Source organism: Anabrus simplex, chromosome 2, assembly GCF_040414725.1.
Source record: "Anabrus simplex isolate iqAnaSimp1 chromosome 2, ASM4041472v1, whole genome shotgun sequence".
Classification (NCBI taxonomy): domain Eukaryota; kingdom Metazoa; phylum Arthropoda; class Insecta; order Orthoptera; family Tettigoniidae; genus Anabrus; species Anabrus simplex.
The window spans coordinates 908,611,999-908,636,650 of record NC_090266.1 but is presented as its reverse complement, the minus strand read 5'-3'; the positions used below and the strand labels follow the sequence as shown (position 1 = coordinate 908,636,650).

The 24,652-nt window shown below is 37.5% G+C and overlaps 1 protein-coding gene across 9 annotated transcripts in view; it reads left to right on the top strand.

Annotated features, from left to right (window-relative positions):
• The first annotated feature begins 200 nt into the window (after positions 1 to 200).
• LOC136864547 (serine-rich adhesin for platelets) overlaps positions 201 to 24,652 on the top strand; it is a 709,539-nt gene continuing 685,087 nt past the window's right edge. For all 9 annotated transcript variants that reach the window (XR_010859329.2, XM_067141675.2, XM_067141673.2 and 6 more), the window contains exon 1: positions 201 to 613. The gene's annotated coding sequence lies outside the window, so the exon portion shown is untranslated. The remainder of the gene's footprint in view (positions 614 to 24,652) is intronic.

The window sequence follows — 24,652 nt, the reverse complement described above, 5'->3', positions numbered from 1 at the left end:
CAGTTTAAATTAATGCCCAAATGAATTTACAGGCGATTTTCATCTGCAGGATAAAAACACAACACCCCGTTTCATTACTGTGACGTTAAGCAGAGAATGTAGGCCTACTTACAATTATTTGAAAAATCCCGCCAGTTCTTCGACGAATCGATAGGTAGCGCTTTCAGTTGTTGCTCAGAGCAGCATGGCGGTACGTTTTCTTCGGAAAGATGCATTTGGTTAGAGTATAGTGTAAATAAATAGTGATTTGAATGTCAAACACGACTATAAGTGTTTGTTTGAATACCGAAATGTGAACTATTGAGAAAATTCACACGAACGTTGTGTATTGCTATCAAATGTCATTCGTCTTACCTTCGTGTGCGAAGTGTCTTCAAGACGTAGCCTATGGAGTTGAGGCCATATTTATGATGTTATCTAAGTACGAAGCATCGTAGGGTACGAAAGTTAAATCTTCGAAGACTTTCGGAGTTGTAAGGTTCGTTTATGAGAGCAACGTATGGTTTTATTATATACTTCACTTCACGCGTTACTCCCTTTAGAGTAGTTTGACAGCTGAGCTTGCTTATACGAGCGAGGCGAGCTGATACCGCGTATGGATTATAACAAGCAGGTGAGATACGGTGGGCTGGCCGTAGATCTTGGCGGCTAGATTGATTCTTGACACTAACCTAGTGTTGTCAGTGTCAAGTTGATTTTTTTTCCTTTTGCATGAGAACACTCACGTAGTCCTGTTATTTCAAGAATGAATTTGGTCACTTCTTGTGCGGAATATTTTGTATTTTTGATACTTTATTTTTACCACTGGCTGGTTTGATTCATCCACTCCATACACCTGTAAACCATCTGAGACAAATGCTGGATGAGTTGTTTTTGTTGTATAAAAGAAATAGGGTTTTAGCCAGGTTTAATGTTTTATTTTGATATTTTGTAATATGTTTTTCGAGATAAAAATATGGTTTCTTGTTAATTATAAGTATGCTCATATATATTTAATATACAAAATGATCGAGAGATATGTCTAAAGTTAGGATAAACATTGGGTTACAATTTTGTGGCAGTTATATGAGCAGTTTAATTGCTGTCATGTTCAGCATTACTGTTTCTTTTCTGCCTACTGCACAGTGCTTGTAGAATGCTTGTGTTTTTGGGTGCTAAGGATTTGCATAACTGAAAAGCTAAATAGTATCAAAAAGGTGTTTTTGTTGTACGTCCAACATTTAAGACACTTGCCTGTCATTTTTGTTTTCTAATAGCATACACTAAAAAAAATTATTTTAATTGTATTTGATAACAGTTTCATTGTTGGGCAATTAACTATGTAGGTTAGTATGTTTGTAACTCTGTGTTTCTGTTTTTGTCTTTGAAAACTGGTTAAGATTGGATTCTTTTATAGGGCATCTTCACCATGAATGTGTTGGACTCTCTCTGATTTAGATTAGTACATATCAAGTAATGGGGTGGCTGTAAAGTGTACCAGTATATAGGCCTACGTCATCTCTTGTTTAATACTGTGTGAGTAAATGTTTCTTTTGGTCATTTATAAATGCTGAGTGAAGGAATATAGTGTATTTTTTCATTAATAAATTTACCTACATCAAAATTAAAATGTCTTATAGTTAGTTTTTTTTTTTTTGCTAGTTGCTTTACGTCGCACCGACACAGGTCTTATGGCGTCGATGGGATAGGAAAGGCCTAGGAATTGGAAGGAAGCGGCCGTGGCCTTAATTAAGGTATAGCCCCAGCATTTGCCTGGTGTGAAAATGGGAAACCACGGAAAACCATATTCAGGGCTGCCGACAGTGGCTTTTGAACCCACTATTCTCCCGGATGTGAGCTCACAACCGCACGCTCCTAACTGCACGGCCAACTCGCCTGGTGTTCTAATTCTTAAATTCTGGTTGGAACAATACAAATCAATCCTCTTGTTATTATGGCAGTGTTAAGACTTACAGCATGTCGCATTGCTATGGCTGTGTTGTGTCGTAGCTATGTCAGGTGTTAGGATTTCAATTTTAAAAAAGAGTCACATGTCCTCGGTACCGGTATGTGAATTAAACAGCCATAACAATAAAGAACCTATATATTGGAAGTCAGTGCATCTTGATACTTTTCAATATTGGATTCTTCAATCTTTACAAACTTTCTAGCAAGTTGCCACGCCTCCTCTTGTACAACATTTGCCATTTACTTATGCGGAAGGGTTTTTTTCAAGTCTTTCTCATGTGTTGTTTGTAGCCTTTATTATCATTGTAAAGACTCCTATGGTTTTCACCTTTTTTGAAATTGACTGAGTTGGCTGTGCGGTTAGGGGTGCGTAGCTGTGGTCTTGCATCCGGGATATGGTGGGTTCGAATCCCATTGTCGGCAGCCCTGAAGATGGTTTTCTGTGGTTTTCCATTTTCACATCATATAAATGCTGGGGCTGTATCTTAATTAAGGCCACGCTCGCTTCCTTCCAACTTCTAGCCCTTTCTTATCCCTTCGTCACCGTAAGACCTATCTGTTGGTGCGACGTAAAGCCACTAGCAAAAGAAATTTGAAGTAGGCCTACTGTCCAGACTTCGTGTTTTTTAGTTGAATTGTAAATTCATAGATGGTCTGAACAAGTACTGTCCTATTTGATATCAAGTAGGCAATGTAAATATATGCCGTGAATATGAATTCCTAGAACACCAGAACATTAGTATTCTGTGACAAGTGCTTCAAGAAGATTGGTAATTTTGTTTCCAGCTTTTCATAACCATTATACTGTAAGCAAAGCTGATTTTTTTTTTTTGTCCTTAACCAGTGCTTTTGGTTTGAGAAATAATTTTTACATACAATAGTAAGTAGTTGACACTGTTATGAAGACAGCCTAAAGTCTGTTCAATCCTCAATTTTTATTACAATAATTTCGAAGTAGGCTAATGTAAATGTACCCGTTGTTACATAGAGGGAAGTGGTTAATGTTGGAGAATATTTATTCTGAGGTTTACCAAGGCAATTAATTAATATACTTGCACTTGAATGTCGTTTACCAGTAGGCTTAAAGGTATTGAAGTACCGGTATGTTCTTCTGAAAATACCTTTTAATTATCTGTAAAACTTTTCTCTCTGTTTTGACAAATAACACATTCAGTATATTCTCTGTCATTGTTTTTTTCTTTTTTCATGCTCACTAAAATGGTCTATTTTTAAGACTTTCAGGGATGACATGGTTACAAATTGGTTCTGATCCAAGAGTAAATCGATAGGAAAAATTTTGCAAATACTATTACAGATCCGTTGTTCACTGCTTAAATATTCCTTCACAGCCAATAACATTTTTTCTCTCTTTTTTCTCTTTATTCTTGCAATTGATGTCTTTCATGTGTAGCCATTTTGTGTCTGTGGGAGTTACCATGTTTGTGAAACTGAGGAAGTGGCTATGTGATTTGGGTCACATAGTGCCAGCTTGCATTCAGGAAATAGTGGGTTTATAATCAAGAAGCCTGATACTTTTGAACAAATAGAAATGTCTAATAATTATATTAGCACCGATTAAGTGGCTGCGTGGTTTGGGTCTCTTAACTAACACCTTGGACTCGCAGGATAATGGGTTTGAACCTCGCTGTTGGCAGCTCTGAAGATGGTTTTCTGTGGTTTCCCCATTTTCACACCAGCTGTACTGTAATTAAGGCCAGGGTTCCTGCCCATTACTATCCCTTTCCCATCCTATCATTGCCAGTAAGACCTATCTCTGTGCAACATAAAAGAAATTGAAAAAAAAAAACTTGTGAAGTGAAGTGTTGGGAATATGTGCGCTAGCTAATATAAATACAGTACTAGTTGTAATTCTGTCAGAGAATTCTTATCTTAAAAGCTCTTTTGCTATTATCAGTTTGGAAGGATAGATTAATAAGAGATCAGATTTTGCAAGTTGTGTAATGTCTTTGGTTTAACCAACTACACAAATGGAATAATCTTTTCCCATTGGGGAGATATTAAACCAAAATTCATAGCATGTTGACCAATGTAAAATCATTAATTTTATTTGTCACTGATGTGTAAATTAAGCTTATATTAAGGAACTAGAGTCATGTTGTTTGGTTATTAGTGATCTATGATTGGTTAAAATACTTACTGTAATTGTGAGAGTAGGAATTATCATTTATCAACATTTCACTTCTATAAACAGTGTTCTGTTGTTGGGCCATATTTGAATCTCATGCCTCATGCGATTTCCAAGGGATTGAGATTTTCTCTAGTATGATTCTGTCATATTACTAAATAACTTACATCCAAGTAATGGATTACCCCAGAGTGTGAAATCATCCTTTCTATTTGTTAGTCTTTGCGATTAATTTGATTAAACTATTCTCATATATTTCTGCTGTCTTCGTCTGTGTTCATTACTAAACTGGTTTTTAGCATCTTTTAGCATCTTTTGTTTTCCACCTAGCAGAGGAGTGCGATAGTTTGTTACCAGTGAACTGGAACTCTCTGTATCGGTATCTCAAGGGCACTCAGCATTCAACTCTGTATAGATTTTGCACTGCTGGGCTGGTTGAGGCGCTGGCCTTCTGACCCCAAGTTGGCAGGTTCGATCCTGGCTCAGTCCGGTGGTATTTGAAGGTGCTCAAGTACGTCAGCCTCGTGTCGGCAGATTTACTGGCACGTAAAGGAACCCCTGCGGGACTAAATTCCGGCACCTTGGCATCTATGAAAACCATAAAAGTATTATCAGCACACTTTATCTGGATGCATTTACACCCTAGTGCTGAATCGGTTGACCTCGGCAATCTTCGAGATTCGTACTGGGAACCTTTGGAACCCAAACTATGAATCGCTTAAGCATCGTTGTGCGACATCTGGCGTACACTTTACGTACTAGTACTGTTGTTGTTTACACAGCGATGCCAAACTATAAAATTCATGCTAGGAACAAGATTTGCATCGAGAAATGTTATATAATGTGTATGGGACACAGTTGTTGGCTTAAGATAATAACGGTTTAGAAACTTCATATCGATCGATCATATTCTCGATTCAATTCAGATTTCGTTTTCATTCAGTTGGCAGCACTACCGGAACCGGGACACCTCCCTCCTTACTCCTCACCCCTGTACACAAATGCATCCAGATAAAGTGTGCCGATAACAATTAGTGGTATGTAAAGCCAACAACATTATATTATGATTTTGGACTATCATAACTATATTACACAGAAGTATTCTGGAATTTTTCCGAACTGTTCTGGTGTTGGTAGGAAATCTTGACCTTGCCAAAGATAATGTTGAAAATGTAACCAATCCATATGAACATCCTTGGCCCTTTTTCAGAAAGGAAATACATACATATTACTTGCACACGTTTTAGTGATAGACGGACACCCTAGTGCTGAATCGGTCGACCTCGGTTATCTTTAAGATTCATATTGGCAACCTTTGAAACACAAACTATGAATCGCTTATGCATTGCTGTGCGACATCTGGCGTACACTTTACGTACTAGTACTGTTGTTGTTTACACAGCAAAGCCAAACTATAGAATTCATGCTAGGAACAAGATTCGCCTCGAGAAATGTTATATAATGTGTGTCCGAGACACAGTCGGTGGCTTAAGATGATAAAGGTTCAGAAAATTGATATCGATCGATCATATTATCGATTCAATTCAGATTTCATTTCCATTTAGTTGGCAGTATTACCGGAACCAGGAGAGCTCCCTCCTTACTCGTTGCCCCTGTACAAAAATCTTTCGCTAAAAAGTGTGTGAGTAATAAATACATACATACATACATACATACATACACACACGTTTTTATACTGAAGTTCATAGTCAGTTCTATATTCCTCTGAATATTGTCTTTTAGTACACAAGAACCTCGTTTATCTGGATTAAGTGGGACTGGAACTGATCCGGATTATCAAGAATCCGGATAATCCGGTAAAAGCTAAAAAAACAAATACAGTACATGTTAGATAATCTATTAACATAAGTTGTACAGTAATACCTTTTTTCAGTTGTACAAAAAAATATCAGAACACTTTTCATACATGTACAACTCTGTTTTATGCACTAAAATAATGTGAGTTTTTCAGTTTTACATTTGTATAGTGTTTGCGCGCAGCACGATCATGAAGAAGTTTTACTAACAACAGTTCTGCCAGTGTGGTTTCAGTCAAGGATTCTAAATAGGCCATCAGTTTGTCCAGCTGCATTATTGCCTCTCCATGAGTCATTGATTCTTCTGCTGGAGCGCTGGTTTCATTTTCGAATTCACCATCATTGAATTAATAGTGCGTTGCATTCAGAATAGCGTGGGTTCGAATCCTACCTCGGCCGTCCTGGGAATGGTTTTCCACGGTTTCCCATTCTCAATTCCAGGCGAATGCCAGGACGGTACCTTTGATAGACCGTGGCCGAATTACTTGCAATTCCTGTCCTTAACAATCCTTGGCAGAAAAGACATTCAAGAAGTGTCGATGCCGTAAAAGAAGTACTGTACAATTAAAAATAAATTTATTATTTTCGGTCCGGATAAACCGGAGGGCCGGATAAACTAGGTTCATGTGTACAATTGTGTTTTTGAAATGGGGTTGTCACAAAATGAGCAAAATACAGGTTTTTGTATGGAAAAAAATTCAAGTCTAGGTTTGTTTCAACTAGAACATACTGATCAATTTATTGTATCAAGAAAAATGGTAAAAAATAGGTTCAAGTATGTAAAAAAGCTTTCCTCAGCATTCATGATGCAACACCAAATTAATGAAAAGATTATCACTATTGAAAGCTGGAAAGTCACTTAGTGATGGAAGAGGAAAAAAATTTTAATGACAGAACTACAGGTATTCCTCCAGAAATAGCCTATGTGAACAAGTTACTCAGCATATAGAATCATTTGAGGTTCAGATAGCACATTATTAAAATAGACCAATCAAGGACGTGAATGCTGATCTAAATGTACATCATTTCAAAGAAAAAAAATTCCAGAATCAAAGGTATCATGTTGGTTTTTTAATGAATATTTTAAGGAAAACTGTTCCTTGAGATTTTATAGAACACAGGTGAATGTCTGCAACAAGTGCAAGGAGTTGAGAACAAAACTGAAAAGCGATGCCCTTTATGACAATGCAAAGTGTTCTATACAATAACAAATCATTTACTTTAACACAATCACAATTTTATTAATACAATTCAACACCATCTTCAAGACTACAACCAAGGAAACTACATAAGAACATAGAACAAAACACTGTCTTTCTTCTGCTGGAAATCGATTACTCGCAAAAGGTATAACTTGCATTCTCCACATTCTCCCACCTTGCAAAAGCATTTTGCAACACACCGACAACTGAAAATTATACCCTTACACTTCACTCATAGATGTGAGCCTCTATAAGTCTAGTTTCTTGAATGGTCAAATGGCTCTACCACAGCAAGTCTTAAATTCACTCCTGGTAACATCTTCGTTGATTACTACTGCACCTGGGGAACCACAGCGAGTCTTGATATCACTTCCCTTTTCAGTTCCGGAGTCACTACTAGGAACATCTTCATTGATTGCTGCCTCTCCTGTTCGGTGTTGTGAAGCATTGGTAAAATCCTTCTTCTCAAGATAGTTTATCTCTAGAGGATAAAGTCTTTGTACTGGACAAAGCAAGACACCAGTTGCTGTCTTAATCCTACCCAGACGAGTCGCATTCTCTCTTGCAGGTAACAGCTCCACCACTCTTCCTAAGGACCAGTTGATTCTCTTCTTGTCGTCGGTCTCCTCCAATACCAATATAAATGGTCCGTTATTGGACATTATCATTTTTTTTTTTTTTCCAGCTAACTCATTCCTGGTTGCCAGCATTTCGCCCCCGTGTGCTAGGCTGGGCTCATCAGTTGGTACCTAGCACACCTACCAAGACGCTGGATAGTGCATACCGTGGAGGCTACTGCGTAGGCTAATTGTAACCACCGGCAGTGCCAATGCACTGTGAGAGACATTGTCTCATTATCAAAAATTGATGCCTGCTTGGCCATCAGATGATGCAGATGCTGATTCCCATAGGGAATCAGAAATAATTGTTCCGAATGAGTAAATTTATAATACCAATATAAATGGTCCGTTATTGGACATTACAAATTTTTTTTTCCAGCTAACTCATTCCTGGTTGCCAGCGATTCGCATCCGTGTGCTAGGCTGGGCTCATCAGTTGGTACCTAGCACACCTACCAAGACGCTGGATAGTGCATACCGTGGAGCAGTGCCAATGCACTATGAGAGACATTGTCTCATTATAAAAAATTGATGCCTGCTTGGCCATCAGATGATGTAGATGCTGATTCCCATAGGGAATCAGAAATAATTGTTCCGAATGAGTAAATTTATAATACCAATATAAATGGTCCATTATTGGACATTATACATTTTTTTTCTCAGCTAACTCATTCCTGGTTGCCAGCGTATTGCCTCCGTGTGCTAGGCTGGGCTCATCAGTTGGTACCTAGCACACCTACCAAGACGGTGGATGAGACAATGTCTCTCATAGTGCATTGGCACTGCCGGTGGCTACAATTAGCCTACACAGTGGCCTCCACGGTATGCACTATCCAGCGTCTTGGTAGGTGTGCTAGGTACCAACTGATGAGCCCAGCCTAGCACACGGGGGCGAAACGCTGGCAACCAGGAATGAGTTAGCTGGAAAAAAAAAAAAAAAAAAAAAATTATAATGTCCAATAACGGACCATTTATATTGGTATTATAAATTTACTCATTCGGAACAATTATTTCTGATTCCTATGGGAATCAGCATCTACATCAGCTCTCCTCCAACATGATTTCTCCAACTTGGAGGGATCCCCGTTGCTTTTGGCTCCGTGATTGAGGAAATCCCAAGTATTCTTTTTTGAAGCGCTTTCTCAGGCTCTTTCAAACAGCTTGTAGATAATGCCATCTGTCGTTCAAGCTGCAAGATTGAACTTGGTCCAAGTCGGTTACATCATTACCCTCTAGATTCTGTAGGAACATGGAAGGATGTAGTGGCTTGAGTTAATCTTCTTCAGAAACATAAGTTAGAGGTCGGTTGTTCATCAGATTCTCACAATCGCACAAAAGAGTGCACATTTCTTCATAATTTAGACAAGCCTTGCCCAAATTACGGCGTAGCAAACCTTTAAAATCCAAATAAGTCTTTCCCAGAATCCTCCCCGCCAGGCTGCCGTGGGAGGGTTCAGCTTCCAGGTAATTTTCAGACGACCGCATGTCTTCTGTATCCAATTGTTCCAGGGCCCTACAAAGTCCTGTGAAATTTGTCCCATTGTCAGTATAAATGGTATTCACTCTTCCTCTTTTTGCCACAAATCTGCGTAGAGCTTGGACATAAGCTACCATACTAAGTGAAGTGATCAACTCTAGATGCACAGCCCGACAAACTGCACGAGTGAAAATGACAATTTATCCCTTTTCTGCACCTCATAGAAATACAGGGCTTGCTAGGTCTGTACCAGTGATCTGGAGAGTACTCGGTGCCTTGATTCGATCCTGTGTTTTTTTTTTTTTGCTAGTTGTTTTACCTCGCACCGACACAGATAGGTCTTACAGCGACGATGGGACAGGAAAGGGCTAGGAGTGGGAAGGAAGCGGCTGTGGCCTTAATTAAGGTACAGCCCCAGCATTTGCCTGGTGTGAAAATGGGAAACCACGGAAAACCATTTTCAGGGCTGCCGACAGTAGGGTTCGAACCTACTATCTCCCGAATACTGGATACTGGCCGCACTCAAGTGACTGCAGCTATCGAGCTCGGTCGATCCTGTGGTAATGGACAGAAAGGTACTTCCAAAGCTTTAGCAGAGTTGCGACGACAGATCACACATCTCCGAACAACTGCTGCCACCGTTCTTCTTCCTCTAAGAATCCAAACCCTTTGGTGCAACAAAACAAGTAGCGTGTGTGTGCTAGCATGATTATGAAAATAATGAAATTGTTCAATCATCCTTTCAACCATCACATGTCTTGATGGAAGTACAATTGGATAGGTATATTCTGGAGTGTCGTCAGAATCAACAATTCTTGATTTCATGTGAAGAATTCCTTCGTTATCTGTGAACACCTGCAGATTCTTCATTTGCTCCTTTCTCTCTTCTTCATAAAGAGTTTCACTCTGGATAAGGAAGAACAGATTCTTCTCAGCATAGAGAAATTCTTTGCTACCAATTTCTGTAGATACACGATCCCTATTATTACACTGTCTGAATCTCAAAATCCAAGCAATAGTCCTAACGATTTTAGTGTATCCAGAGAATCGTGAGCTTAGTTGCAGTAAGATCGTTCTCACAACAGTGATCTTGGCAGTTAGGCCTACAACTGTTTTTCTTCTTTCCCTGTTGACTTCTTCCAGTACTGGTTCAGGATGGTTAGAGACCCATTCTTCCTCTTTACTTTTAAGCCAAGAGGCGCCCTCCGACCATTGGGATCTCCAAAGCTGTGCAGGTGAACATCCTCTAGACAGCAGGTCTGCTGGGTTGAGACTGCCCGGTACGTGCCTCCATGAATCAGCCTTACTGTACTCGTGAATCTTCTTTGCCCAGTTCTCTACAAACGCAGACCAACACAGTCCTTTGTTTTCTATCCAGGATAAGACTGCTGTTGAATCGGACCAAAACACTGTGTGTATATTATCCAGAAGTAGGCATCGCAGGCTCAAACGAGACATCCTAACTCTAACTAGTGTTAGTTCCTTGAGAGGTGCCACTCTAGATTTAGCCATCAGAAGGCTCAGTTTGATTTCATTTCATCTTCTGTCCTCAGAAATATACAACAACCAAACGCCCTTTTGCTGGCGTCAACAAATACATGCAACGAACTGTTGTCATTCAGGAAAGTCCTTCTAGGTATCCGGCAGTCATGTAGGTATTGTAGCTGCTGGTTCCATTGATGGAATTCTTCACAAATATCTTCTGGTAAAACCTCATCCCATCGTATCTTCTTTTGCTATGTCTTCTGTAGAATGAGTTTGGGAATAAGGGTTACTGGGGCTGAAAATCCAACCGGATCAAATATTTTCTGCACACTGGAGAGTACCACCCTTCAGGTTACCAAACCTGTAGTTGGGCTGGAGTTGCATCCAAGTTCATCTACATCACAATACCATTGAAGTCCTAAGACATTTTCAGTTGTGCCAACATTACAATCTGAGGAATTCACCCATCCCCTCAAATTGAAACCTGCAGAGGACATCAACTCTTATGCCTTTAAAATAAATGGCCCAATCTCTTCTTTTGAAACAACTCCAGTAAGACAGTTGTCCACATAAAATGCATGTTTCAATTTATTAGTTACTTCTTTCAAATGAGTTGGGGCACCATCCAGAAGGTGGTTCAGTACTGAAACCAATAAGAAGGGACAGGAACAGACACCAAAAACCACCCTGCAATGTCTAAAAGTGGCGACCTTTCCCTTATCCCACCAGAGAAACCGAAGCATATCTCTATCTTCAGGATCAATTATAATCTGCAGGAAGGCCTTCTCTATATCAGCAATTACACGTATAGGGTAGGATCGGAAATTGGAGAGTATGGATGGAACGAAGTCAATGAGGTTTTGGTCCAGGTTCGAGGCACTTATGTAAAGAATTACCATTTCTGTCCTTGTTGGAAGCATCAAACACTGGCCTAATCTTTGTAGTACCACTGTCTTTCAGCACAGCTCGGTGAGGCAGATAATGCGTAGGTCCATCCGAAACCTCGTTTGCAACGCCTTCAGTGATCCCCTTATTTTCCCATTCTTGAAACACTTCATCATAATCCTGAAATTTCTGCATTCCTCGTAACTTTCTTGAAGTGCTCAACAATCGTTTCTCAGTAACTTCACGATTTGATTCCAGAGAAGTACAACCGTCAATCCAAGGTGGTTTGACAATGTAGCATCCCCAGATGCTTCTTCTCTCTTCACAGTCTTATCAAAGAACATCTTGACCTGTTGTTCCCTCTCTTCCTTTTTGATCTGTTCGCCAGGATCTTTTATACCCATAGCTTCAATTTCCCACAAGTCCGCTACTCTTGTTGATTGAGTCAATGTAAGTAGAGTGTAAGACGAGGCAGTTGGTGAGGTGGTCTCAGAAGGGCCCATAAGTGTCCACCCCAAACAAGTTCTCACAGCCACCAGATTCTTGTATACATGCACAAAGTCTGGTGTGATTATCTAAGCCCAGACATCAGCTCCTAACAATACCTGTATGTCGCTAGCACTGTTATCATCACACTGTCTAACATCAGTAAGTTCAACTCCCTTATTCTTCAGTAAATTAAACAAGTCGGCATCAACTAGAGGAGCACTACCACAAATACAATCAGAGCCTAACACAGTGACCTCACAACTGCTTTCCTCATTCATACCTAACAGAGTAATTTGATAGGACTCAAAGCAAACAGGTGCCATTTTCCTACCTCCAAACAATTCTTGATTTAGGGTTACCTTTCCTGTTCGTTCCAACTCTAATTTCTTAGCACAAGACTTCTTAACGTAGTTTTTCTGCGATCCACTGTCACAAAGAACTCTCTGTGTGTGAATCCACCAACAACTACCTTAGCAACTGAAGTCTGCAGATAGGTCACTTGTCCTTCGTTACTACCTGCTATCATGCTAACTGTATTTGGAACTGAATCATCTTTAGGTTCATCTGAGGCTGTCTTCACACACATCAAAGCGTAATGTTTCCCTCTGCAAAACAGACACTTCACAAACATCTTACCTTAGCACTGACATGTCCCTGTCTTAGACACCTAAAACAAGCTCTCTTTTTCTTTAACGTACCTTGGCCTTCCTCTAGAGAACAATCAATAGCTACAGCACAGTCTTGAGAAGGATGTGTGGTTCTGCTACAAAACACGCATGCTAGTTCTCTGTTGTTCTTGTTTCCCTTACTAACCGAAACATCCTCTACTGAAACTAAAGCAGCTGCTGAAGGCACTTCCCTCTTCTTAGTTTTGATTTTATCATCTTGCTTAATACGATCTACCCTCTCATCAGCTTCAAAAGAACCTTGCCTTAGCTTAAGTTGTTCGTCCCTTTCAACCTCATTTTTTAAGAAGGCTAACAGTTCTGTCAAGCAACAGTCGGGTTCCTTGGTAGATGTTTCTTTCAATACACGGTACCTTTCCCAGGTTTTAAACATAACGTCTGGTAAGACACTCTCCACAAGGGGAAATAACATTGCTGCGTATTTCTCTTTTGTCACTCTTAATGAATCAAGCGCTCTCAACTGTCCTTCCAGACTGTCATACTGTTGTGCTATGGATCTTAAGCTGTCTTTCTTTAACACCAAGGATAAAAGTTCCCTAACATAGTATTCAATAAGTAACTCATTCTTCCCATACTTAGACTTCAACAATTCTTTAGTCTTTCTATAGTTTTCCTTGGAAGGAGGAAAGTTTTCTACCAGTTTCTGAGCAGGTGAACCAGGTTCCATACACTGAATCAAGTAAACAAATTTGTCTTCATTTTTAAGGCTGTCATCTTCATGTATTTTAGTAAATTGCGCCCAAAACCCAATCCAACCTTTCACATTCCCATCAAACCTTTTGAGCTCTAGTTTTGATAGTCTTAATAATCTCTGATTGGAAGAATGTGAACAGTTTCTATTGACTTCCGAAACAGCTTGATCTGCAACTTGTAAGACCTGCACCTTCTCTCTAACCTTAGAAAATTTCAGTTCGTACTCACTGCAATTGTCGATCTCTGTTTCAAGCACGATGTCCTCTAGGTTTTCTCTTTGCAGCAGTTCATTGTAAACTTCATCATCGATTCATTTTAACTTCTCGTATCTTTCCACAAGTGAAGCATACCTGCTACGAATTTCCACGTGGTCACAATCGGCAAGATTCAGTAATTCTTCAGGCTTATTCACTTCGTGAGTAAACACGCCGCGTAATACTTGGCGTCCGGTCATAGTTCTTCTTATTTATCTTGATGTTGAAATTGCCTGCAATCCTGTCACGGTCGCCAAATGTTCTATACAATAACAAATCATTTACTTTAACACAATCAAAATTTTATTAATACAGTTCAACACCATCTTCAAAACTACAACCAAGGAAACTACATAACAACATAGAACAAAACACTGTCTTTCTCCTGCTGGAAATCGATTACTCGCAAAAGGTATAACTTATGTTCTCCACACAAAGAAAGCAGCAGGTGGAGACCTAATGGTACACACTTAAGATACAAGAAGTTTTATAATAAACTTAGTGAGAAGAAAAGAATATAATTGGAATTTCAATATACTTTCTACAAAACATTCCATTACCTCATATGCCAATACAGGAGGTATTTTACTACTGTATCTTATATAGGCAGCTGTGAGTTTTCATTCTTGGAATTCACCGGGCGAGTTGGCCGTGCTCGTAGAGGCGCGCTGCTGTGAGCTTGCATCCGGGAGATAGTAGGTTCGAATCCCACTATCGGCAGCCCTGAAGATGGTTTTCCGTGGTTTCCCATTTTCACACCAGGCAAATGCTGGGGCTGTACCTTAATTAAGGCCACGGCCGCTTCCTTCCAACTCCTAGGCCTTTCCTCTCCCATCGTCGCCATAAGACCTATCTGTGTCGGTGCGACGTAAAGCCCCTAGCAAAAAAAAAAAGCATTCTTGGAATTCATGATTGAAAACTGGAAATGCAAATTTTCATTTGTATCATAAAGGCATTCAATGAAAGGGCCCAAAATTTAGTGTGTTCTTTGTTGAAAGAATGTATAAAAACCAGTGTTCCAGAAAATGTCGGAGAACTTCATATATATCTCTCCAGTTGGCTGTGCAGGCCAAAATAGAAATCTTACAGTTGTGCATTTTTTTTTTTTTTTTTTTTTTTTTTTTTTTTTTTTTTTTTTTTTTTTTTTTTTTTTTTTGCTGGCATTGGCTTTGTTGAAGAGTTTTGACAAGATATGTCATTACTTTCCAATCAGAGGTCACCCCTTCCTACCAAGTGACCAAGATTTTGGTGTGATAAAAGAAAATTACAATATCAGGATAGAATTTACGGTCATGAACAGTGTAATATACATGTTGCTAGCCAGTTCACTCTGCAAATTTACTTCAACTTTGCACACTTCTAACTTTTCAATAGACTACAGAAAGTGGTGGCATCTATAAAATAAATACCCTCTTCACAGAATTATATGGAAAATAAATACACTCTTCACAGAATTATATGGAAAAGGAGTTCCAAAACAAAGGAAGGTGTCATTTCAAATCTCCGACTATTTTTCAGTACGACAGCTCCAGATGTTGGAAGAACTTCGGACTTACCGACAGACTAACAGTATATACCTTCAGACTCCCCTCCTTAACAGGAAGAGTACCATCATTGCCTATTGAGAAATCATACAGTGATGAACACCCATTGGCCATCAATGCAAATAACATAGAAAACATCAGTGGGTTCCTACAGTATGTTTCTGATGAACACACAACCTTCTATAGAGACATTGTTCAGTGAAAAACTGTCAAAATGTCAGAAGACCCTGCTGTAAATGAATCATATTAAACTTGTTGGAACAGAAAATGTTATTGGGGTAGTTGGAAGATTTCTTTTCTTATGATTGAATTATTTGAAATAGTTATGGTGAAACACTTGCTGTTTATTTTGAGAAGGTGTCTGAGTCAAGCGTGTAAAAATATAAAGTTAGGCCTAAGTTGTTTAAAATGGCAGTTATTTGAAATACTAGAGAGATGTATTTATCAGTTAGCCACAATGCTTTTTCATGACAGTTTAAATCTTTACCCCCTAATTGATAGCCCCGAACAGTTTTTCGAATCCCTGAAAAATGTTGCGATTCAACACCTTTCAAAATTTGCTTTTAGAATTAATTATTTTTAGTGGTCAATTAATTAATTATGCCCATATTGACTTCAACTTGATCTTTCATTCAGTATATAACACTTATTCCGCCATGTCAATATTCAACAATTTATTTTATTTTACTATCAACTGTACATGTTTCGAAAGCCCCAAATGCTCTCTTCTTCAGCGGTACAAAACAACAAAATAATTTGGACTTGTTATTATCATTAATTCTACCTCATTGACATTTATACATTTTAAGCTCCATGACCCTATTAAAATATTGACCAGTTATCTAAATCTCCAAATGTGTCCCTTTGCTATCACCGTCAATTTATGCAAAAACTACCAATATTAAAACACCACTACCTATGTAATGACTTGAAATTTTAAAATAATAACTTTCATTAATGTACAAACTTTAAGTAGGCCTATGTCATCTTGTTAATACAAGGGAAATAAGGGCTGACAGCAATTTATATTGTTACATAAGGTGAATGATTTAATATTATTTTTGTTCCTTTTATTTTTGTTTTTGTTTGTACATAGTTTAAATTTAGTATTGGTAGTTTTCACACACTTTGATGGTGATCTCAAAGGGACACATTTGCAGATTTAGATAAATAGACAATATTTTAAGCGTCATGGATGTTTAAATTTTATAAATGATGTTAATGAGGTAGAATTAATGATTTATAGATGTAACAAGTCCAAAGTATTTTGATGTTTCGTACCACCAAAGGAGAGAGCATGTGGGGCTCTCGAAACATGTACGACCGAGCTCGATAGCTGCAGTCTCTTAAGTGCAGCCAGTATTTGGGAGATAGTAGGTTCGAACCCCACTGTCGGCAGCCCTGAAAATGGTTTTCTGTGGTTTCCCATTTTCACACCAGGAAAATGCTGGGGCTGTACCTTAATTAAGGCCACGGCCACTTCCTTCCCACTCCTAGCCCTTTCCTATCCCATAATATAATAAATATTTGAGAATTAAATTTTAGGCCTTCCCCTAAACTACCATTTTTCTCAGCGTGAATACAATTATTTATGGCCTAGATTATATCGAATTATTACCCCAACCTTGCATACCGATTTTCATTAAGACACGGCCACTAACAACATAAATATTTGAGAATTAAATTTCAGGCCTTCCCCTAAACTACCATTTCACTCGGCGGGAATAAAATAATTAATAGCCTAGATTGTAGCGGTTCATCACCCGACTTTACATTCCAATTTTCATTAAATTCTCTTCAGCCGTTTTCTCGTGATGCGTGTACATACATACATACATACAGACAGACAGAAATTACGGAAAAGAAAAAAATGCATTTCCTTGTTGCTGTCGACATGACCGATACAGAAATACCATTCTTTTCAAATTCTGAGCAATGTAAGACAAAACTCTTATTATATATATAGATTGTAAATTTTCTGTATTATTGTTATTGCTGGCCCCGTGGTGTAGGGGTAGCGTGCCTGACTCTCACCTGCAGGCCCTGGGTTTGATTCTCTGCCAGGTCAGGCATTTTTTACCTCGACCTGAGGACTGGTTCGAGGTCCACTCAGCCTAGATGATTAGACTTGAGGAGCTATCTGACGGTGAGATAGCGGCCCCGGTCTAGAAAGTCGAGAATAACGGCCGAGAGTATTCGTCGTGCTGACCGTACGACACCTCATAATCTGCAGGCCTTCAGGCTGAGCAGCCAAGGCCCTTCAAGGGCTGTAGTGCCATGGGGTTTGATTTTATTGTTGTTATTAGGAGGGCGGATTTCTACGACAAGTCATATTTTTCCCCTTAACATTATATCTTATAATCTTGTATTTTCAACACGTTTCCAAGCATGATAATAAAAATTAAACAGGTTTTATTGGGCATGTAAATGCATATTTAGGCTTTCTTAAGTTTTATGGCATATTTTGAACAAAATATCATTATAACGGCATATTTTGGTAATTTTCATTTGAATTTCATTTTATAAAAATCAGAATAAACTCTAGAAATTATTTCTCAGGATAGACTGGAATATACTACTGAAGAACCATTCTAAAGTAGTGTATGGAATGTTTCTAACAGGTAGGAGCTATTGTTTGCAAGCTGGGTCAATTCCTGGAAACCAGGCTATTGTTTACACGGAAGCAGAGGTAATTCTGCAGTTATTTGTCATTGTTCTTATCTCTCTCCTTCGCCCTTCCCTCTTCCACCTTCAACACACTGAATGACCTTGGTCATTAGGGAGCTTTAGTCATTCAGTTCCTTTCAATATGCCTAAAATGAAAGTCTCAATTTGTGGGAAGTTGCGAAGTTTTGTTCGTGTGTTCGGTGAAAACATATTCAGTACGGATGGAGTGATATTATTCTGTAAATTGTGTGAAGTAAACGTTACTGCCGAAAAACGCTTCTCTGTGCAACAACACTGTAATACTGTAAAACATAAGAATTGTGTAACTAGATATTCTGCACTCGAAAATAGGCAACGTCTGCTATTTGAAACCCCGACATCAAGTTCACAGTGTTCACAATTTTCACTAGATTTCTGCAAGATGATGGTTTCGTCTAATATTCCTTTCAATAAACTTAACAGCCGAAGCTTCAGACAGTTTCTTGAAAAATATACAAAGCATCCTGTTCGCAACGAATCTACTCTCAGGAAGGACTATTTGACCCCTTGTTATGAAGAGATGTTGTATATAATAAGACGTGGCGTGGGAGACAGTAAGATATGGGTTTCAATAGACGAGACCACAGATGTGGATGGAAGATATGTAGCCAATGTGATCGTTGGCACGCTGAAGGAAGACCGGCCTGGAGATACGTTCCTCCTGACATGTGAAGTGCTAGAGAAGACAAACCATTCCACCATTGCATTTCTCTTCGACAATTCAATGAATCTGTTGTGGCCAAACAGGGCAAAGACAGAGCACATTTTTCTATTTGTAACTGATGCTGCTCCGTATATGGTGAAGGCAGCCAAGGGACTTAAAATGCTATACCCGAAAATGATACATGTGACATGCCTTGCATAGGGCAGCTGAAGAAGTTAGAAGTAGCTACCCTGAAGTTGATAAATTAATATCGAACTGTAAGAAAGTGTTTGTCAAAGCTCCACTTTGCGTTCAGAAATTTCAAGTAGAAGCACCTTCACTACCCTTACCTCCCCAGCCAGTTATAACGCGATGGGGGACTTGGCTTGATGCTGCAGTGTACTATTGCAACAACTTAGATGTCGTGGAGAAGATCGTGAAGTCTTTTGATCCTGAAGAATCGTCCTCCATAAAAACCACTCAAGATTTATTTTCAAGCACTACATTAAAAGCGGACCTGGCTAACATAAAGTCCAATTTTAATTCTTTATCTGGAGCAATCACGCAACTGGAATATTCAAGTGCAGAACCAAGCGATGCACTGGATGTTGTAAAGTGCATTGAACAGGAATTAAAGAATGCGAAAGGAACAATAGCATCTAGGGTGTGTAGAAAATTAGAAAATTTACTGGAAAAAAATAGCAGACTTGTGTACATGCGTGGAATAAGTGACATTCTTTGTGGAAACCCTTCATCTGCAGATTTCGAGGAATTTTCTCCAAGCGATTTAACTCTGTTCAAGTACGCTCCTGTTACATCATGTGATTTTACACGTTATGAGTCTTATTATGATAGCCGTATTTGTTTGAAACTTTTACATTACATGGTGTGATGTCGAAAGAAGTTTTTCTCGCTACAAGATGATACTCGGCGACAACAGGAGGGGATTCTCATTCAACAATTTTAAGATGCATGTGGTAATAAATTGCAACAATTCTGATAATGGAGACTAGATCAGGTATGAAAGTTCCATTCAAATAACATGTTTTGTGTATAAATTAAAACTGATTGAATATTGAACAGCGAAACTAACTGTAGTGTTTGTCTTCCACAGAGTCCGTCCTTGCCTAGGAGTATGCAGTGTAACCTTAACAAGTTCATGAAATATTCATCATTTTAGTTGATTTTGGGTTAAAGATTTTAAAGAATTAAAACTTTTTAAACTCTAAATTAATTGCAGCCTGTAGCAATCGTAATAAAAGTGTTTCTATGCAAGGTAGATGCTATTCATTAAGTCATATTTTGAATTTTATAGGTCATATTTTTATGTTTTTTAGGTCATAAATGCATACATATTTCATACATTTTTAGGTCATAGAAATCCGCCCCCTAGTTGTTATTATTTTGTATATGTTAATTTCATTATCTTCTTAATGCCTACCTAGTTGCTTTTAAATTTGATCTCTGTTTTAGATCTCCATTGACGTTTTAGGCCTGTACATGTAGTATTACTACTACTTCTGTCGTATTTGTGCCTTTCGAAGGCTGAATGCGTATTGTATCTAATCAAATTCTTATGTTCTTTGTATCTGGTGTAGAAATTTAGTTTTGTTTGGGCTATATATGTGGCGTTGCATTTTGTTTCTTGACATTTGAGTTCATTCATATATACTTCAATTTTTCATTGTTATTATTATTATATTGTCATCATAATTTAAATTGTTTTTTAAAGTTATTAGGGTTTGTCTAATGAGCTTTTAATAGGGTGGCTAGTTTTCCTTCTATTTTCAGTTGTCATTTTCGGTTACATGAACGCCTTTTATGGAACTATATTCGTAGTTTTATTATTATTATTATTATTATTATTATTATTATTATTATTATTATTATTATTATTATTATTATTATTAATTCATACTTTGCTCAATCAAATCATTATTTAATCCCAAATACACAACAACAATAATAAAACTGGAAGTGTAATTTGAATGAACTCAGATGTCAAGAAACAAAACGCAATGCTACATATATATACACCAAACAAAGTAAATTTCCACACCAGATACAAAGAGCACAAAAATGTGATTAGATACAACCAGCATTCAGTCTTCGGAAGGCACATATATTATGAAAACGGTGATAGTTATAATAATAATAATAATAATAATAATAATAATGATAATAAAAAACTACAAGTACAGGCCAGAAACGTCAACACAGATCTAAAAGTTACACTTTGAAAATATAAGCAAATACATAGGCATTAAGAAGATTCATATAAAATATGTCCTGACTGACAGTGATTCATCATCGCTGAGCCAAAGCTACTGTACATATAGAAATACAATTTTGGGGATACATTTATATTAGTGTGTAGGTGCTCACTAAGGGAGGATTTTTGGATCTTCGGGTGCTAAGGGGGTAAGGGGGGGGGGGTGAATATTTAAAATGAGGACATCTATATCTCAAAAACTTAAAAAAGTTTACAGACGTAAAAATTGATGTTTGGAATCTTCTTTAAAAGTAAAGAAACATGTTTTTTTTTTTTTTGGAAAATCCCATTAAGGGGGGGGGGGGGAGATTGAAGACCTTTTGCGAGGAGACTTATATCTCAAACTGAAGATATTACAGACATGAAAATTAGTATTTGGAATCTCCTTTGAAAATATAGAAACGCATATTTTTGTGTTTTTGTATAATCCGATGAATAGGGGGTGAACAGGAGTGACAAACGGAGTGAATTTTTAAAAAGACTATATCTGCAAATTATCTCAGACAGGTAGCATATTACAGATTTGAAAACTGGTATTTGGAATTTCCTGTAAAAGTAAAGAAACATAAACAATTTTTTTGGAAAATCCACTTAAGGGGAACTGAAAAGGGTGTGAATTTTAATAATTATAGCATATCTTCAGTAGGCTATATTTCAAAAACTTGACATGTTGCAGACATGAAAATTGGTATTTGGGATCTCCTTTAAAAATAAGGAAACACGCATTCTTTTTTTCTTTCGGAAAAACACTTAACGTGTGTGTGTGAAACAATTGTAAAATTAGTTGAATTATTTGTATGAATATATATACCAAAAAATCGAAAGATGTTACAAACGTGAAAACTGGTATTTGGAATCTCCTATAAAAATAAAGAAACACACATTTTGGGGGGACGGGGGGGTAGAGGGGGATGAAAACTGAGATGAATTCCTTTTACGAGGATACATATATCTCAAAAACTGAAGATGTTACAGTCGTGATAATTCGTATTCGGAAGCTCTTTTAAAGAAATGGGCACTGTTTATTTTTGGAAAATTCACTTAAGTGGGGAGTGTGAAAGGAAGTGAAAACTGTTGAATTCTTTTTCTGAAGAAACTTATAACTCAAAACTGAAGGTTACAGATGTGGAAATTGGTATTTGGAATCTCCTTGAAAAATAAAGAAATACGCATTTTTTGGGTGGGGTGAAACCAACTTAACGGGTGGGGTTGGAGTTTAAAAGGAGTTCAATTCTTTTCATGAGGATACTTATATCTCAAAAACTGAAGATGTTACAGATATGAAAATTTGTATTTGGAACTTTCTTTCAAAGTAAAGAAACACGTAATCTTTTGTTTTTGAAAAATCCATTTATGGAAAGTGAACTAATTGAAAAATGAGTTGAATTCTATGTATGAGGGTACTTATCAAAAACTAAAGATGTTACACAAGTGAAAATTTGTATTTGGAATCTCCTTTTTTGGAGGGGGGAATCAACTTAACGGGCTGGGGTGAGCAATGATTTTGAATTCTTTTTATGGGGATACTTATATCTCAAAAAGTGAAGATTTTAGAGGCATGAACATTTGTATTTGGAATCTTCTTTCAAAGTAAAGAAACGTGTTCTTTTGTCCTTGGAAAATCGACTTAAGGGGGTGATTGAATTGAAAAATTAGTTGAATTCTTTGTATGAGGATACTTATATCTCCAAAACTAACGATGTTAAAGACTTGAAAGTTGGTATTTGGAATATCCTTTAAAAATAAACACACATTTTTTTTTTTTTTTTTTTTTTTTTTGGAAAATTGACGTAAGGGGTGTGGGGTTGAAAATAAGTAAATAACGAGTTGAAATATGTTTATGAGGATACTTTATCTTAAAAACTGAAGCTGTTACAGACGTGAATGTTGGTATTTTGAATTTCCTTTCAAAATAAAGAAACACGTATTTTTTGTTTTTGGAAAGGCCACTTAAGGCCGGAGAGGGGTGGAAAGAAGTGAAGAAGAAGAAGAAGAAGTTGAATTATTTTTATGACTATACATTTATCTCAAAAACTGAAGGTGTTACAGACGTACAGACATGAAAATTGGTATTTGGAATCTCCTTTAAAAATAATGAAACACGTAAATTTTTGTTTCCGGAAAATCCAGTTAAAGGGCTGAAAAGAATTGGAAAAGCGGGTGAAGTTTTAAAATGAGTGCCGGTATATCTACATTATATGTCAAAAACTGAACATGTTAGAGACCAGAACCTTGGTATTTGGAAAGTCCTTTAAAAATACAGGAACATGTACCTTTTTGTTTTCGGAGAAAGCACTTAACGGGTGGTGAAAAGAAGTGAAAAATAGTTGAATTATTTTTATGAGGTTACTTATATCTCAAAAACTGAAGATGTTACAGATGTGGGAATAGGTATTTTGAATCTTCTTTAAAAATAAAGAAACATGTATTTACAGTTCTATGTCGCATTGTCGTCTTAGCCGCAAAAGTTAATACTACAAACATGGCTTACAAAGAATTTCTGGGGTAAGTGAATCTCAATTCTTGGGTGAATTTTCAGATGATGTCTTAGTACAGTGTCGAGGAACGATTACTTTGATCAAATTACGAAATCCACACGAGCGAAGTCGCGGGTAATCGCTAGTTAACATATATAATAATAGTAATAATAATATTTGGAGCACTAAGAGTAATAATTGAAACAAAGAAAAACACCTAAAAGTACAGTTCAGCACCATTGACCTAGCAGGGTAGGGAAGTGTGACGTGGTGTGTTAACGGGCAAACTAGCCAGCAGAACTCACGCCAGTGACAGAGTACTGTTATTCCACCAACTTGCATTCTATGCTAGAGTTTGAAGAAATGAAGGCTTCATTCATATAAGTTACAAATTTCAAGAGTTTAAGGATTTCAATGGAATTTAAACATATAATTTTATACATTTGTAAATGTTTTTGAGTTTGATTGGATAGACTGTGATGACATTCTTTCAAGAACGAAACAGATCATTCTGTTTTAATCTAGTTGTTTCTTTTCTAGGTATAATTATGTAAACATATGTTTGTTTCCTTCAGGTAGTTTATGCATTTATTTGTTCAAAAATTAGTTTCAGCAGACTGAAGAACCTAACAGTTATAAATTAACCAAGTTGAAATTGAAAAGAGATGTCTTCAGATATCACAGATGATCCATTTTTGTCACTCCTATTCTACTTCTTAAAAATTTCATCTCACTGGCCTGAATCCTGCCTTTCTGTCTTCCCCTCACTCTCAAGGTTTTGAAACATGTGTTAGTAAATGTGATGTATCACGTGTAGCCTACATTCGAACCTGCCCTAATGGACACTTATATTCAGTGGACACTTCCTATATGGACATTTTTCCATGGAACCAATTTTATTTTACACAAGACACGTGTTAAATAAGTCTCATTTAAGCAGACACCTGGAATCCCGGACAGCAGACATTGCCATTAGTCTCGACCACTTGTCTTAAGCATACACTTTACACATTGCAGGACTTTTTTCTTTTTTTTTTTTACACCGGGCTATTGCATGCTTTCTTTTAGAACCATTCTATAGACATACAGGGATACGTTGTGAATGTTTGTAGTATTTTGTGTCGAAGGAAAGAGGAGAAATAAATGTACGCAAAATGCTGTATTACCTGTGATACTAATTCTTTTGTACAGCTCTCTTTCTAAACCTTTCATTATAGTCGTCGTGCATTCTAATTAGTATATATTGTGAGAATTCTAGTTGCTCAGAGATGCTGGAAATGCTGCCAAATGACTGTTTACTCGCATGTTA